A 16,607-nucleotide genomic window follows, 5' to 3' on the forward strand; every position below is an offset into this window, starting at 1 on the left:
AGCTGTGAGCACTTGCAGTCAACAGGAGACCTGAAGTCATTCAGAGGTGAAAGAGGAAGCAGGGGATGGAGAAATCTATGCGGGGCTGAGGAGACTGCACCCAAGTGGACCCCTAGCACTGCATGGGATGCAGGTGCCCCTGCCCAGAAGGAGGGGCGCCTCCCCCTCTGCCCTCCTCCCAGGCGGGAAAGCCATCACCACCCCCTTTCCTGTCCTCCTGCCCCACTCCTGAGGCCTGCAAATCACACAAGCCACTAAGCCCGTCCAGTCACACCTTTCAAAGCAGTAGTTTCCTTTATTCAAAGACAAGAGACGTTTCCACTGGGAGCAGACAGGCCAGGAGCCCTTTCTCCTTCCTGTCCTCCCTTCCCAGGGAATCAATCTTCTTAAACCTTATTCTCCCAGACCATCTGGATGAAAACTGCTCAGGAAATTCAGTCGGGTACTAAGCCCAGTGCTCTCATCCATCTTGCCCTGTCACAGCCCAGCGCTTCGGCCTTAAAGAATCCTTACAGCTCAGGCTGCCATGGGCCTCCTGGCCACAGGAGCAAGCCCTGCCTGCACTCAGAGCCACACCTTCCAGACATCTCAGGAACTGTAAACCACCTTGCAGTTTTCTCCAGCTCTCACCCTCTCTCTGGATCCTTGTTCCCACTCTGCAGTGCCACCCAATTGTAATGTCCAGAGAAGTAATGTGGTACAGCAGGAAAAATTCACAGAGGCGCAGGGCTGGAAGCTTTCTCTGCTGTGTGACTTTGGCCAAGTGACCTGACCTCTCTGAGTCTCAGTATCCCCATCAGTAAAACTATGGTTAATAACGCCCACCTTGGGGAACTGTGGTAGGGTTCAAATGAGATAATGGACTTTAAAATCACTTTCCTCCTCATTTATTCTGCTCTGGCTTTCTTGCTTTTTCCCAGACTCTCCAACCATCCTCCCACCTCAGGGCCTTTGCCCTTGCTATTCTCTATACCTGGAAAGTCTCTCCCTGAATATCCATATGCATAGCTCACTTCCTTCCGGTCTCAGCTCAAAATGTTACCACAGGGCTTCCCTGGTGGCACAGTGGTTAAGAATCCACCTGCCAATGCAGGGGACATGGGTTCGATCCCTGGTCCAGGAGGATCCCACATGCCACGGAGCAATTAATCCCGTGAGCCACACCTACTGAGCCTGCGCCCTAGAGCCCGCAAGCCACAACTACGAGCCCGCGTACTGCAACTACTGAAGCCTGCACCCTAGAGCCCATGGTCCGCAACAAGAGAAGCCACTGCAACGAGAAGCCCGCACACTGCAAGGAAGAGTAGCTCCCACTCACCGCAACTAGAGAAAGCCCCTGTGCAGCAACGGAGACCCAACGCAGCCAAAAATAAAATAAATAAATAAAATTTTAAAAATAAATAAATAAATAAAATTATATATTAAAAAAATGTCACCATGTCAGAGAGGCCTTCCTAGACCAGCTTATCTAAAACAGACACCAGGGAAGTGGGTAGGGCGAGAGCGAGGGCGGCCCACCTGACACCCGGCTCATGGTCCTGTTCTCCCCACAGTTCGCCATGGATGACGATATTGCTGCACTCCTGGTCGACAACGGCTCTGGCATGTGCGAGGCCAGCTTCGCGGGCGACGATGCTCCCCGGACTGTCTTCCCCTCCATCGTGGGGGAACCCCGGCACCAGGGCGTGACGGTGGGCACGGGCCAGAAGGACTCCTATGTGGGTGATGAGGCCCAGAGCAAGAGAGGCATCCTGACCCTCAAGTACACCATCGAGCAGGGCATCGTCACCAGCTGGGAGGACACGGAGAAGATATGGCACCACACCTTCTACAACAAGCTGCGTGTGGCCCCCGAGGAGCACCCCGTGCTGCTGACTGAGGCCCCCCTGAACCCCAAGGCCAACCGTGAGAAGATGACCCAGATCATGTTCAAGACCTTCAACACCCCAGCCATGTACGTGGCCATCCAGGCTGTGCTATCCCTGTACACCTCTGGCCGCACCACTGGCATCGTGATGGACTCCAGTGACAGGGTCACCCACACGGTGCCCATCTACTAGGGGTACGCCCTCCCCCACGCCATCCTGCGTCTGGACCTGGCTGGCGGGGACCTGACGGACTACCTCATGAAGATCCTCACGGAGCGTGGCTACAGCTCCACCACCACGGCCGAGCGGGAAATCGTTCGTGACGTCAAGGAGAAGCTCTGCTACGTCGCCCTGGACTTCAAGCAGGAGGTGGCCACCGCGGCCTCCAGCTCCTCCCTGGAGAAGAGCTACGAGCTGCCCGATGGTCAGGTCATCACCATTGGCAACGGGCGGTTCCACTGCCCTGAGGGGTCTCTCTTCCAGCCTTCCTTCCTGGGCATGGAATCCTGTGACATCCACGAAACTACCTTCAATTCCATCGTGAAGTGTGACGTCGACATCCGCAAGGACCTCTATGCCAACACGGTGCTGTCTGGCGGGACCATCATGCACCCAGGCATCGCCGACAGGATGCAGAAGGAGATCACCGCCCTGGCTCCCAGCACAATGAAGATCAAGATCATCGCTCGCCCTGAGCGCAAGTACTCCGCGTGGATCGGCAGCTCCATCCTGGCCTCGCCGTCCACCTTCCAGCAGATGCGCATCAGCAAGCAGGAGTACGATGCGTCTGGCCCCTCCATCATCCACCGCAAATGCTTCTAGGTGGACGGTTAGCTGCGTTACACCCTTTTCTTGACAAAACCTAACTCGTGCAGAAAACGAGATGAGACTGGCATGGCTTTATCTGGTGGGGTTTTTTTGGTCTTTTTTGATTTGTGTGTGTATGTGTGTGTGTGTGTGTGCGCTTGACTCAGGATTTAAAAACTGGAACGGTGAAGGTGACAGCAGTTGGTTGGATGGAGCATCCCCAAAGTTCTACAAGGTAGCCGAGGTCTTTGATTGTACATTGTTCTTTTTTTTTTTTTAATAGTCATTCCAAATATCATGAGATGCATTGTTACAGGAAGTCCCCTGCCTTCCCAAAAGCTGCCCCGCTTCTCCCTGAGAAGGGCCAGTCCTCGCCCGAGTCCACACAGGGGAGGGTGATAGCACTGCTTTTGCGGAAATTATGTACTCCAAAATTTTTTTTTGAATCTTCGCTTTAATACTTGTTCTTTTTGTTTGTTTTATTTTGAATGGTCAGCCATCGCGGCCCCCCTTTTTGTCCCCCAACTTGAGATGTGTGAAGGCTCTTGGTCCCCCTGGGAGCGGGTTGAGGTGCGAAGGTAGCCAGGGCTTACCTGTACACTGACTTGAGACCAGGTCAATAAAGTGTACACATTAAAGAAAAAAAAAGACACCACCACTTACTACCACTCATCGCCCACCACCTCCTTTCCTATCTTTTACCCTGCTTTAATTTTCTTCAAAGCCCTTACGTCTACCTAACACATTAGAGAGCAATATGTTTACCGAATGCCTATCTTCCCTACTGGAATGTAAGTTCAGTGAGGGCAGGGACCATATCTGTTTTATTCTTTGCTGTATCCCCAGTGCTGGGACAGTGCCAGGCACACAGAAATCACTCAATAAATATTGAAACAATGGAGGGATAAATGGCTGACTGAAAGAACAAGTCACTTTGCACAGGGCCTGGCCCTTCACAGGTGCTCGGGAAATAGGAGTTATTACTGTTAGTAATTTGGAGGTGCTGAGAGAGGCATGAAAGGGCCTGGACTTTGGGAACAGGTGGGGCTAAAGAGAAGAGAGCTCAGGCGGGACTCAAAGCTACCCGCAGCCTGTCCAGAGGCCACACACCACATACCGTGACATCAGGCCAGGGCAGGGATTTGCCCTTAGAGAACTCCCTAGCCTGAGGGGCCCTCGAGCTCCACTCATTGCAGCGCCCTCCGGGAGCTGCGTCGGGGGAGGGAGGTAAGGGATTGGGATGTGCCTGGTCCTGAGGATGGACAGACTCTCCCACCCACACCTAGACAAGGTGCCCAGCTACCCCAGCGATGGGGTGTAGAAGAGGCTCTCTGTTCCCATAGGGAGCCCGAGCAGCAGAAGGGACTGACCACCAGGACTAAGTTTGTAGTGGACACCTAGGCCAGGCAGGGAATAGGCCAGGCCCAGGCAGAGAAAGCAGAGAACACAGTCATGAGTCCGTAGCCCTGAACTGTGCCCCCAGGGGTCTGGAGTTTCTCAGTTCAGAATAGGCTGGGTGTCAGAGTTATGGAAGAAAGAGCAAATCCATGCGGAAAGCCCAGCTCCATCCCTTTAACCGTGTGACCGCAGACAGATCACTTAACCTCTCTGAGCCTCCGTGTCCCCATCTGTCAGGTGGAAATAATAATATCCACCTCAAGATGCTTATTAATAATAATAAGAGTTACCATTTACCAGCACATTGCTATGTGCTGGGATGTTACATTATCTCTTTTGAGCCTCAAAACATCCCTTCCATTAGGCATTTCTATTCTCACTTTACAGAGGAGGAAAGAAGTTCAGAGAGGGTAGTAAGCAGCCCAAAGCCACACAGCTGGGAAGAATCAGAGCGAAACTGGACCCAAATCTGCTGGTTGTAAAGCCCTATTTTAACCACCATCTAGAGGATGCACGTAAGCCCCCAGCAGGTAGCCAGGCACACAGATTCCCAATTGGTGAATTTTCTTCTCCTTCCTTGAGCTTCAGGTCTGGAGACAGATGAGCCCAGCTATGGGGGCTGAAGGGACAGGAAGCCAGGTGGCCCTTGGGCTGGGCTGAAGCAGCAGCAACAGCCCTCACCTCACTCCCAGCCCAGCACAAGCAGCCCGGGCTGGCTTCCTGCTCCCCATAGTTTGCAAGAAACCCCTTCCCAATACCTCCTCCCCAGCCCGGGCAGGCTGGGGTCATCCCTGCAGAGGAAGTTCAGCCAGGTCAGGCCTACCCCTTTCCCACAGCCCCTCCATGGCTTTTCCACTCACCTCTGGGCTGAGAATCCCCCAAGGCCCCCCACCCAGGGCCTGTGGGGTTACGCTGCCATTGGCGTTGCTCCCTTGATAGGGGACAGCCTAATTCATGTCTGATCCACGCCAATAAATCAGGGAGGGGTGCGGGGGTGGGGACATTCATAAATCTATATCAAACAGCCCCCAAATTATGACAGATGACATGGCAGTCATAAAATTGCACAAGCAAAACTCACCAAGTCATTAATTTCATGGCCGTAGAAAATAAACAGACACATTTTTTCGCGGCCCTAATAAATTTTTAAAAACTCAAAGAATGGTCCATCTGCTTCGAATAATTTTTAATTTCCTATTCTGTCTCATTCCCATTAGCTATTCCACTGAGATATTTGCTAAATTCTTTCATTTACCTCCTCCCATCTGTATTCAATTACCCTATTCCCAAATAGAGTGAGTTTTTGTTTCTCCTAAGCATGGGACAAAATACCCCTGCCTGTACCTTAAAGCAAATGTTATGTGTGTTTTATTATCTGTTAGACCGTACGAGTCATTCTAACTCGATTGCCTGTGTGGAAAGTCTTGGAGAGCAATCTGATTTTGATGTTTTCTGGCTTGGGTGGAAAACACCTGCCCGATTCTCAAAGCTAATCTATTAACGTGGTAAATGCTGTAGCAGATGTTCCTGAGTGAGCGAGGGGCCGCAGTGGGCTGTGACCAGACCCAGAGTATCGGGCACACAGTAGAGATCAGAGGCCAGCAACACCACTGGGGGCCGAGCTGTCACATTTTCTGGCCGGCCCCCAGGCTCTGGCTGCCTGGTGACTCCCCACCGCCTCCCAGGGCTCTCAGCAGCCACTCGAGATGGAAGGACATTTCAAGGTCATCTGGTCCACCCCCAGCAGACCCGTGCTTTTTATAGAAGGAAGACTGAGGCCCAGAGAGGAGGTGTGATTGCCCAAAGTCACACAGCATACTGAAAAAGGAGAACATCCTTAGCGTCTCTAGTGGGTGCAAGGAGCTGAGACAGGAAGAGGCGGGGAATTCTGTGAGCAACTTTCCCACCAGTGCCTTCCACCTGGGGAAACATCACTTAGGTCATTTCTGTCTATCAGTCTTCTCAAGTCATCTTTCCTCATCCTGCAGGAGCAGTGACAGATGCAGAGACTAGGAAGTGAGCTGAGGGGCTAAAGCCTTGCTCGGGGGTGGGTTGGTTTCAACACACTGATGCAGTGGAACCCGCAAAGCCCCAGGAACGTGGAAGTCCAGGCCAAGCTGCAGATCTGGGAAGGAGCTGGGGTCTCCAAAGCCTCACACAGCATAATCCAGGTAGCTGCACTGTGGGGGCCCACATCCCTGCAGCCCTCGTTATTTCCACGCATGCTGGAGGCTTCTCACTATGGGCAGTTTCTCTGCTGCCTGAGAGCTTTCTCTGGCCTAGGACTCGGGAGACCCTCAGGACAGGCCAGAAGTGCAGGGATTTGACACCTTCAGAAGCAGCCTTAACAACGATGACTGGGAGTTGGTGTATATATCCCCCCTACCTTCTCCCCTCTTGGATGGGACAATTCTGAGACACATCTATACCAGTGATTCTCAACCAGGTACAATTTTGCACCCCCAGGAGACATTCAGCAATATCTGGAGACATTTTGGTTGGATGGTTGCTACTGGCATCTGGTAGAGGCCAGGATGCTGCTAAACATCCAACAACACCCAGGACAGCACCCCACAACCAATAATTATTCAGCCCAAAATGTCAACAGTGCTGAGGTTGAGAAACCCTGTTCTCTACCCTCTCACAGAGGTCCTCAGCGGGATGGAGCCCCAGATGCCCATAGCAACGACCTGCTCATTTAGGCACACACTCCTGACTTCTCTCCCCTCCTTGGACACCTTCCTCACTCCCCTTCCAGAACTTCCTGAGACCACCTCCCACAAAACTACTTTCACGCGAATTCTCGCCTCAAGTTCTGCTTCTTGGGGGACCCAACCTAAGATCATCCATTACTACAGTCATGAGGACAACCTTGGAAAGGTCTTGAAGAGTTGGGTTCCTATATCAGTCATTTACACTCCTACTGCACGCATTCAGTCCCAGGGATACCCACACTGAACGTAGCTTCTTGAGGACACATACATGGGGGCACACCAGACCAGCCTGGTCAGGAACGTCCTTTGGTCCTACTCTCGTGGACCAGCTGATTGGAGATATGCTCACTTTGCAAAGAGATGTGAGACTTGAATACAGATTCAATGCAATCCCTGTCAGAATCCCAGCTACTTCTTTGTAAAACTGGCAGGCTGATTCTAAAATTTACATGGAATTACAAGGGACCAGGAATAGCCAAAACAATCTTGAAAAAGAAGAATAAAGTAGGACGACTTACACTTCCTGATTTCAAAATTTGCTACAAAGCAACAGTAATCAAGCTAGTGTGGTACTGGCACTAGGATAGATATATAGATCAGTGCACTAAAATTGAAAGTACAGATATACCCATATATCTATGGTCAACTGACTTTTGACAAGGGTGTAAAGACAAGGGTATAAAGACCATTCAATGGAGAAAAGATAGTCTTTTCAACAAATGATGCCAGGACAACTGGATATCCACATGCAAAAGAATGAAGTTGAACCCTACCTCACACCATACACAAAAATTAACTCAAAATGGATCAAAGACCTAAATGTAAGAGCTAAAACTATAAAACTCTTACAAGAAAACATAGGGTTAAATCTTTGTGATCTTGGATTTGGCAAAGTATTCTTAGATATGACCCTAAAAGCATGAGAAAAAAGAGAAAAAAAATCGATAAATTGAACTTAAAATTGAAAACTTTTGTGCTTCTATGGACACCATCAATAAAGTGAAAAGACAGCCCACAGAATGGGAAAAAAATATTTTCAAGTCATATATCTGATAAGGGACTTACATTATTAGGTATCCATGAATTTAGAACTACTATTTTCTCCTGGTAAATTTAAATTTCATACATTGACCCTCTATATCTCTAATGATGCCTTTTTGCCTTAAATTCTATTTTGTCTGATAGTAATATAACTATGCTAATTTTCTTTTGGTTAGTATTTTTCTGATTTTTTTTCACTGTTTTACTTACAATTTTTTATCTCTTTTAGACGTGTCTCATGTAAGCAACATTTGGCTATTCTTTTTTCAATCCAATCTGAGAGTATATAATTTTAACTGGAGAGTTCAGTCTATATATATTTATAGAGCTTACAAATATATTTGACTTTATTTCTATGATCTTGTTTTTGTTTTGTTTTTATTTTAATATGTCCTGCTTCCTAAGGATTTATTTTCATCTTCTTTGTTGCATTGTTTTGAATTGAGGTTTTTTACTCATCCCATTTCTCCCCCTTTTACTGTGTAGAGGATAGGCATTCTATTATTTTTTTTTTATTGGTGACTTAGCATTTTGAAATTATTACCTAACTTAACTTAGTCTAAAGTTAATCAATATCTTACCCTTCTCCTGAACAATGCAAAGTGCTTTGAAAGCTTTAATTCCATTTATTATACTTACGGTCCAGGCTTTTAGTTCCATCTCCTGTTTAACCTCACAGAACAGACATTGTTTTGGACAATCAGTGTGTTTGTTTAGATTTACCCATATTTTTATTATTTCTCAATTCATCATCACTTCTGGTATCTGAGACTTTTTTCCTCAGATCATTTTTCTTCTCAAGCTCATCCTTCAGAAACTCCTTGAATGGGGGTCTGTTGTTTATAAATTCTCTCAGTTATAGTAAACGGACATACCTTTTATTGAGCTTCATTTTATTGTGCTTCATTACTGTGGTTTTTTTTACAAATTGAAGGTTTGTGTCAACCCTGCGTCAAGCAAGTCTATCTGTGCCATTTTTCCAACAGCATTTGCTCACTTCATCACTCTGTGTCACATTTTGGTAATTCTCACAATATTTAAAACTTTTTCACTATTATTATATTTGCTATGCTTATCTGTGATCAGTGCTCTCTACAACTTACTTACTACTACAACTTAGTAGTAAGTAAGTTGTAGAGTACTACAACTTAGTACTACTAAGTAGTACTACAACCTACTACTACAACTCATTGAAGGCTCAGAAGATGGTTAGCATTTTTTAGCAACAAATATTTTTTAATTAAGCTATGTACACTTTTTTGACATAATGCTATTGCACACTTAACAGAACATAGTATAGTGTAAACATAACTTTTTTTTTTTTTTTGGCCACGACACGCAGTTTGTGGGATCTTAGTTCCCCAACCAGGGATTGAACCTAGGCCCTCAGCAGTGAAAGTGCCGAGTCCTAACCACTGGACCGCCAGGGAATTCCCAAAACATAACTTTTATATGCACTGGGAAACAAAAAACTTTCTGTGACTTGCTTTATTGCAATATTTGCTTTATCGTAGTGGCCTGGAACCGAACCTGCAACATCTCCAAGGTATGCCTGTAAGTGAAAACGTCCTTATTTCTACCCTTATTCTTATTTTTTGCATTTTTATTGAGATATGATTCACATACTATAAAATTCACCCTTTGAAAGTGTACAATTCAGTGGTTTTAGTGTACTTATAAGAAACCCCATTCCACACATGTCACTCCAGCCTCTGGCAACCACGAATCTACCTTCTGTCTCTATCGATTTGCCTATTCTAGACGTTTTATATAAATGAAATCATACAATTTGTGAACTTTTGTGTCTGACTTCTTTTGCTTAGCATAATGTTTTCAAGGTTCATCCATGTTGTTGCATGGATCAGAACTTCATTCCTTTTTATGGCAAGTAACACTCTACTGTATGGATATACCACATTTTGTTTATCCATTCATAAGTTGGTGGATATTTAGGTTGTTTCCACTTTTTCACTATTATAAATAATGCTGCAATAAACATTTGTGTACAAGTTTTTGTATGAATATATGTTTTCAATTTTCTTTAGTACATACTTAGGATCTACATTTATCCTTAAAAGATAAATTATCTTTTAAGAAATTATTTCAGTCTTATTAGGGACTGGGGTATACAGTCCCTAGTTGGTGTGAATTTTAAAAGCCCTTTAAAGTCATCATTATTCTGTTTTTCATTGTTACTATTCATACTATTATAACTAATCACCATTAGTCTAATTTTATTAGAGAAGTTGTGAACAACAAAGTTTTTTCCTGTTGGGTATTTTTAAGATCTTCTACTTGTCTTTTTTTTTTTTCTACTTGTCTTTGATATTCTTTAATTTGATTTTGACATATCTATGTATGGACTTCTTTTTATTTACACTTTCTGGGATTCACTGGAATTCCTGAATCTGAAGATTCATATTTTTTAATAATCATAGAAAATTCTCAGCTGCTATCTCTTTGAATAATACCTCTCTCCCATTATTCCTATAATCACTTTCCAAAAATCTGATCAGACATATATTAGAGCTTTTCATTCCACTCTCCATGTCTCTTAATCTCTTCTTCATAGTTTCATTTTTCTTTCTGTACTGCATTATGTATAATTTTTCAAATCTATCTTCCTGTTTACTAATTCCCTCTCCAGCAGTGTCTATTCTATTTAACTGTTCTATTGAGTTTTAAATTTCGTATGTGATATATTTAAATTCCTAGAACCTCTGTCTGGTTCTTTTTCAAATCTTCCTGGTCATGTTTATCATCCCTTGCTTCTTCCTTGTCTTTCTTGTGCCACAGAAGCTCAAGGTGTGGAAGTTGTAGGCTGCCCAACAAGGTAGAAGTCCTCAGGGTGTCCAGCAGTCTTTACTTCCCTGGACTGATGTTTCCAGTTTGTTCCTGGCCTCTCATAATTCCCTTATTTGCTTATAGGCTCTTCCATTAACAGAAAAGAATTTCAAATTTCAAAAATATTTTTTTCTAGCATCCTTAGATGTTCTGTAGCTGATATATTTGTATACCTTTCATCATCATATAGATTTTAAGTCCCTTTGCTCCTTTTCCAACATCCATGCTTTCAGAGACTAACTATTAAGCACCTACTATGTGCCAAGAACTGTGCTGGGGATTCAGGAGAGAACAAGACATAGCCTGTCCCTGCTCTTAGGGTTGCTTCCAGTCTATGGAGAAACCAGACACTTAACCAGGCAACTGTAGCCCACGGTTAACCAGTGCTCTGACGGGGTAGGTGTTAGTAAACAAGGCCATGCTGAGATATATGGAGGCCAGGAACACTCTAATAATCACATTGATTCTCTTTAAGTAAATATTCAACATTTATTTAAGGGGGAGGAATACAAAGCGAAACTCAAGCTCTTTTCCCACATTAGAAGGCTTTAGGGAAGCTGTCTGTTATTATTCAAGCACATGTTGTTGCTGGAACATCCATCTTTTGTAGGGAGGATCCAGACCCGACCCCAAGCTACTTAGAAAATCAATTATCCCAACCACATACAGTAGCCTCCTAGAAGGATGCTCTGGTAAATTACATTTCCACTGATGTTTTAGTTACTTCCCTAGCCATCCTTTAATTCTCATGTTCTGAGTAACTACTGTTACATAACTAATCACTTCAAAATAGTGGCTTAAAATGATACCTATATGTCATGGGTTGAATTACGTCCCCCCAAAAGATATGTTAAAGTCTTAACCCTCAGTACTTCAGAATGTCATCTTATTTGAGAAATAGGGTCATTGCAGATGTAATTAGTCAAGATGAGATAATACAGAGTACAGGTGCCCCTAATCAAATGTGACGGTGTCCTGTATAAGAAGAGGGAGATCTGGACACAGAGACACAGCAAGAACACAATGCGAAGATGGAGGCAGAGGCCAGAGTGATGCACCTACAGGCCAAGGAAAGCCAAGCACTGCCTACAACCACCAGAAGCTAGGAGAAAGGCAGGGAACAGATTCTCCCTCAGAGCCCTCACAAGGAACAAGCCAATACCTCGATTTTGGACCCTAGCCTCCAGAACTCTGAGAGAATAAATTTTTGTTGTTTTGCCCAGTTTGTGGCCATTTGTTACCTAGGCAGCCCTAGGAAACTCATATATGATCTTGTCTTCCACTCATGAATCCGGAGGTCGCCTGGACTGCAGGCAGCTCTCACTCTGGGTCTGTCATGCATTGCAGGCATTTGGTGGCTGCGACTAGGGTCATCTCAAAGGCTTCCTTATGCACATGTCTGATATCTGGGGCAGGGGAGACTCAAACAGCTGGGGATGGATGAGTTGGGGCCCCTCAGGCATCTCTCTCACTCTTTGTGATCCCTGCACAAGGTGGCCTCCGCAGAGATGGACTTCTTACAGGGCAGCTGACAGCTCCCAGAGCAAGTTCCCAAGAGAACCTGGGAGATGCTACCTGGCCTTTTCTAACCAGGCTCAGAAGTCAGAGAACATCGCTTCCATCACATTCTGTTCAAGGAGGCTTGCCCCAGTTCAGGGCGAGGGGACACAGACCCCCACCTCCTGATGAGAGGAGGGTCTAAGGATTCAGTCACATTTTTAAGCCACTGCACCGGCTCAGTCAGGGGCACATCGGGCCTGGGGGAGACAGCACTGCCTGCCTCCCTGACAGGCATGAGGAGTTAGCCAGGTGAGCAGGGCGTGAGCCAGGGAGAGGAGCTACCCCCTCCTGCCCCAGCCCTGAGCTCCCGGCTGATGCTGAAGTACCGCTCCCTTCATCCTTGCTCACAGCCTCCGGGCCTGGCGGAGCCCAGGGCTCACTCATTCAGCTGAGGATCCACGCCAGGCCCTGGAGGTCAGACTCTGCCCAGAGAGCACCCAAGCCAAAGGCGATCCCTGGGCTCCTTGCTCCCCACCACCCACAGGTGCTTTGTTTTCCTGACAGAGATCCTTCTTTTTTTTTTTTTTTTTTTTAATGAATACTTTGGTTTTTGAGTTTTATTTTATTTTTTTTACAGCAGGTTCTTACTAGTTATCTTATACATATTAGTGTATACGTGTCAATCCCAATCTCCCAATTCATGCCCCCTCCACCCCGCCACTCAGAGATCCTTCTTTTCGTCCTTAGTCTGGGGCCATTTCTGTCCCTGCCTTCCTCATTAATCTGGGGCAGACGGGAGGCCCCTCAGAGAGGGCTCCCCACACACACACATCCACCCCCGAGGTTTGGGAGCTCAGTCTCGGGGTCTGGAGCAGTGACTCTCCCCCCAGCTAACCCCAGCTGTGGCTCCCCAATTCCCTTCCTTCTGACGGCTCCTTAAAAATCTTCACCCCACCCCACCCTCTTGGTCAGGAGGCAAATGCGTTTCTGGTATTGTTGTTAGTCCAGGAGGCCACTTTCCCATCAAGCAAAATACACAGCCTTCTGATAACCTGAAAGCACCTAGTCTGGGACACACATACACATACACACAAACGCTGCTCCCCTTTCTCCAAGAGGCCACTGCTCTCCAGAAGAGGTGAGACAAAGGTTCACCTGAGGTCACATCATCTTCCCTCCACCTTCAGAGCAGCAACCAAACCATCAGACCAGTCTGGGTGGGGCAGAAGCACCCACTGGCGAAACGCCTGCTCCAGGTCCGTGCTGAGCCATCCGTCCCTGCCGACCTCCCTGCGAGGCCGGTGCCCCAGTCTACTCCATTACGCAGTGAAGAGGCTGCAGCTGCGGCACGGGGGCGAGGGCAGGGTGATGGACTAGCTTGTGTCTGACTTGAGGTTCACTGTCACGTTTGTCTCAACGTTTATCTCTAAGACCTGTCCTTCTTCTCTTCTCCCTTCCTCTCGCCCTCCTCCTCCTCGACTTCTGCCTCTCTCTCCCTCTCCTTCCATCCCTCTGTCTGTCTATTTCTGTCTGCGTTCTTTCCCTCTTTCACTGTAACCCCCACACAGGAGTCTAGGGCTGCTTAGAGGCCAGAATCACTCCAAAACGGGCTCAGCCTTCCACTCGTCCTTGGTACCAGAATGTGGCCACACTCATCTGGAAAACTCCATGAAGGAATGGACGGTGGCTACCTGCCACCTCCTTCTCCCCACCTCACAAGGGACCTTTGTCGAGTCTCTAAGCTGAGACCTAGGGTGGGATGGATAGGGAGAGAATGACCAAAGACAAGAATGGAGAAGGAAGGAGATTATTCCCAGTGGTTAGATTACAATAGGACACACACAACAGAGACAGGAATTAAATTTTCATCAATAATCAAAATTCCTCCCAACCTGAAAGCTCCAGCCCAAAAGGATGCTGCCCTTTGTCAGCTGTGTGACCTTAGCTATGTCACTTAACCTCTCTGAGCCAATAATAATAATCCCTACTTTAAAAGATGGTTATTATGGACTTTCCTGGTGGCGCAGTGGTTAAGAATCCGCCTGCCAATGCTGGGGACACGGGTTCAAGCCCTGGTCTGGGAAGATCCCACATGCCACGGAGCAACTAAGCCTGTGTGCCCCAGCTACTGAGCCTGTGTGCCCCAACTACAGAAGCCTGCATGCCTAGAGCCCGTGCTCTGCAGCAAGACAAGCCACCGCAATGAGAAGTAGCCCCCACGCGCCGCAACTAGAGAAAGCCCATGCGCAGCAATGAAGACACAATGCAGCCAAAAATAATAAATAAATAAATAAATAAATTTTTAAAAAGACTATTATTATGATTCAGTGAGATAAAGACTGTTGATTTGTTTGGAATGCTTTGGGCTGCAAATAACAGAAAATTCAACCAGGACTTGCTTGAGCAATAAAGACAATTATTTTCACATACTGAGATTCTACAGGTAGTTTTCAGTTTTTGTGCAATGATTCAGAAATGCCATTGAAAATCAGTTTCTTTCTATATTTCTGCTTCACTCTCCTTAGCTTATTGTTTACATCTCATGCTGTTTCCTCATGACTGAAAGATAGCTGCTGCAGCTCCAGACATCACATACCACATTCAAAGAAATACGAAGAAGGGAAGGGAAATATTAATAATAAGCACCCTTCAGGTGATAGATTCAGGTGATCCAAGGATCCCACCTTAAGAAAGTCTGCCCTGCAGCATGATCACCTAACGTGAAACTCATTCTCATCTCAGATGCTTTTGCATTTTGCAAAAGCCTTCAGAGAAAAGTTCCCAATGGTAGGACTCAAGGGTAGTCCCCAACAGTGGCCTTTTTGCACCACATCAGCCGGTCATTGGCTGCAGTCTGCCCAAGTCAGGGAAGGCAGGGTGGGCCGGCCTTCCGGGAGACGCCTCTCATTTGGCTGAGGGCTCGTCTCCAGCAAAGGGGCAGCTGGGAGTCATTAGCAGCAATCCTCCAGCAGCTGGCGGACGGGGAAAACCAGCGAGTTAGAAGGTAAACAAGCAGGTATCCTCCCCAGAGCCCGGAGGCATCCCCGGCGTTCTCAGCCACAGAACACAGTGTGCAGGAGTAGAGGCCCGTCCTTGCCACAACCTCAGTTTCCCGGTTCGTAAAATGGGTATGCAGGACCAAAGGGTCCTTTCCAGCTCTGCATGTCCAAGCTTCTGAGATTCCACTTCCACCTCGCCCCAAAGTTCCAACCAGGCAGTCCCCTTCAGGTGATGGATTCAGGTGACCCAAGGATCCCACCTTTAGAGAGTCTGCCCTGCAGCATGATCACCTAACGTGAAACTCATTCTCATCTCAGATGCTTTTGCATTTTGAAAAAGCCTTCAGAGAAAAGTCCCCGATGGTAGGACTCCATGCACATGTGGCGCTAGTTAAGAAAGGAGGAGGCTTCCTGGCACCTCAGGTCATATCACAGACCTTCAGAGCTGGAAGGGACCTGAGAGAGGCTCTCCCAACCCCAGCCATACAAAAGGGGAAACTGAGGCTCAGGGTGGAGAAGTGATTTCCTCACCATCACACAGCAGAGCCAGCGGCAAGGATTCCCGGCCCTGAGCCTTTCTTAGTGCTCTGGGAGGAGTCCTCGGAAAGGAGGGCTCAGACCAGGAAACGCGGCTGTCTCAGGAGCGTTCCCCAGAAGCAGAGCCTGAGTCAGGGATTCCCATTCAGATGATTTATGGGGTGGGGGAAGGCCCCGAGGAGAAAGGGAGTGAGGGAAGCAGGATAGGGAAGGGGTAAAAGCTAAGCCAGAACGCAGTCTCAGCTGGGGTCAAGCCGCAGTCCCACCAAGGATATCGGACCCCTAATAGCATCACAGAGTTTGTCCTACCTTGAGGCTTGGGGTGGCCTTTTGCACCACGTCAGCCGGTCATCAGCCATCATCTGCCCAGGTCGGGAAAGGAAGGCAGGGTGGGCCGGCCTTCCGGGGGACGCCTCTCGTTTGGCTGAGGGCTCGCCTCCAGCGAAGGGGCAGCTGGGAGTCATTAGCAGCAACCCTTCAGCAGCTGGGGGGACGGGGAAAACAGCGGGTTAGAAGGAAAACAAGCAGGCCTCCTCCCCAGAGCCCGGAGGCACCCCCGGCGTTCCCAGCCACAGAACACAGTGTGCAGGAGCAGAGGCCCGTCCCTGCCACAACCTCAGTTTCCCGGTTCGTGAAATGGGTATGCAGGACCAAGGGGTCCTTTCCAGCTCTGCATGTCCAAGCGTCTGTGATTCCACTTCCACCTCGCCCCAAAGTTCCAACCAGGCAGTCCCCCTACCCCCAGGCTCCCCACTAGCCGAAGCAGTTTAAGAATCAGTGAGACCAGAGTAGGGTCTCCATTCAGTCAAGCCTGAACCCCACGAGGCAAGTAAAGGCAACAGTTTCTTGGCACGTGTACGTCTCCAGCCTGCAGAGCAGGCCTAGGGAGTCAGTATTTC

The 16,607-nt window shown here is 47.6% G+C and overlaps 1 pseudogene; it reads left to right on the forward strand.

Moving 5' to 3' along the window:
- The first annotated feature begins 1,559 nt into the window (after positions 1 to 1,559).
- On the forward strand, positions 1,560 to 2,690 carry LOC118882339 (annotated as a pseudogene).
- The last annotated feature ends 13,917 nt before the right edge of the window (positions 2,691 to 16,607 follow it).

Source organism: Balaenoptera musculus, chromosome 16 (genome assembly GCF_009873245.2).
Source record: "Balaenoptera musculus isolate JJ_BM4_2016_0621 chromosome 16, mBalMus1.pri.v3, whole genome shotgun sequence".
NCBI classification, from domain to species: domain Eukaryota; kingdom Metazoa; phylum Chordata; class Mammalia; order Artiodactyla; family Balaenopteridae; genus Balaenoptera; species Balaenoptera musculus.